The 1721-nt window shown below is 42.7% G+C and overlaps 1 pseudogene across 1 annotated transcript; it reads left to right on the top strand.

Moving 5' to 3' along the window:
• Positions 1 to 613: 613 nt before the first annotated feature.
• LOC307197182 (small ribosomal subunit protein uS14-like) lies at positions 614 to 1241 on the top strand (annotated as a pseudogene). Its single transcript has one exon. The product of its transcript is annotated as a small ribosomal subunit protein uS14-like (transcript).
• The last annotated feature ends 480 nt before the right edge of the window (positions 1242 to 1721 follow it).

Raw genomic sequence — 1721 nt, 5'->3', positions numbered from 1 at the left:
AAGAGAGAAAGGACTCCGACCCAAGAATCCTCTATCCAGTTTTCAAAATACTTTCCATCTATTGAGGCAAAAGGAGAAGAGTCAAGGATACCCCCAAGGATTCAGAGAATATAACTCCCAGGTCTTCATCTGAGGAAATGACTTGAGAAAAGACTTACCAGACTACAACTACACCTGAAAAGAAAACTGAAAGAAGAAGAAAACAAAAGAGAAAACAGTGTTAAGAACACAGGCATAGGATGTCTTACATCTAAGTGGATCCAGAGAGGGATTTGTGTAACAGAGAAGGACTCTTGAAACCAAATGGACCTCCTCTAAGGGAGTTCTAACAAATACTAAATTATTTCAGCCAAACCTCAGAGACTGGTGAGTGGGGGTGGGGAGGTAAAGGGTCTCATGGGTCTCATTGGGGAAGATGGAAAAGGAAAGGAGGAGAGGGAGGAAGTGAAAGTGTTCTAAAGGTCTCATCTCGGAGGGATGAGGGAGAAGGGGAGGAAACAGATCTAGGAGCTGGCAGGACAGTGCACCTCCGTGTGGGACATGGTGAGTTACAGGCTTCCCATGATCAGGACAAGGAAATTTGCTTTTGCCTAGTTGAAGCCAAGAAAGCAACATGGGTCACCAGCAGCTCTACTGGAGTCATCCAAAAAAAATTGGCCAGCGTTCTAGCTCTTGCTGCGTCTGCTCAAACCGGCCCAAACCGGTACAACCTGATCCAGAAATACAGCCTCAATATGTGCCGCCAGTGTTTCCGCCAGTACGGGAAGGACATCGGCTTCATTAAGTTGGACTAAGTGTGAACTTCTTGAATGGGTCACCCAGCATATCTACCATCCTCAGAAACAATACTAACTCTTTGTATATAAAATAAAAAATTTTAAACTTACCCAAAAGACAAGGAAATTCATCATGAAGGAAATGGAGAGATCTTCTTAACCAAGCCTGGGAACTCAGAAGCTATGAAAGGAAAGATGGGTATTTGACTATGTCAACATTAAAAGGTTTTATGTGACAAGGGGTACCAAAAATAAAGCCAGTGCAAGTGATGGAGCTGGAAAACTATTTGTAATACAAATAATAGTCACCAACTGTGGTTGACTAACTTACTGTGTGCCATGCACCATCCTATTGACTTGTATTAACTCACTGGTGTCTAGAACAACAGTATGAGGTAGGAATTATGATGTTGATCATGACTGCTACTTCCCAGATGAGTAAACTGGGGCAAAGTTGAATGACTTGCCGAGGTCACATAGCCAGTCAGGGGCTAAGTTCTGAGGCGACCCTTGGCAGCCCGCCCCAGAAGACGATGCTCTTAATCATTTCTCTGCAATTAAGCCAAAGTTCAGATGGATGCTATCTAAAGAGCTTTTACAAATTGACCTGAACAAGACAAACAACCAAGACAGAAATGGACTTAGATTATGAACAGATTATTTACAGAGGAGCAAAACCAAATGGCCAACAAAAGAATGTAAAGATCTTCCAATTCAACAGTGGTCAGAAAAATGCTAATTAAAGAAGCAATAAGACATTGCATCCACTAGACTGACTGACATAACTAAAACGAGCAGTGCTCTCAAGTGTTGGCAGGAATATGGAGAAAAGGCCACTCTGGTACATGTGAAGTTTTGCAGCCATTTGGGGAAGCAATCTGGCAACATCTGTTAAAATGGAAACGAAACCCTTTGACCCATTTATCCAACTCCTGGGAATCCGTC

The sequence above is a fragment of the Stenella coeruleoalba genome (genome assembly GCF_951394435.1).
Source record: "Stenella coeruleoalba genome assembly, chromosome: 14".
Classification (NCBI taxonomy): Eukaryota; Metazoa; Chordata; class Mammalia; order Artiodactyla; family Delphinidae; genus Stenella; species Stenella coeruleoalba.
The sequence above is the reverse complement of the archived record's forward strand: the minus strand, read 5'-3'. Positions and strand labels throughout refer to the sequence as shown.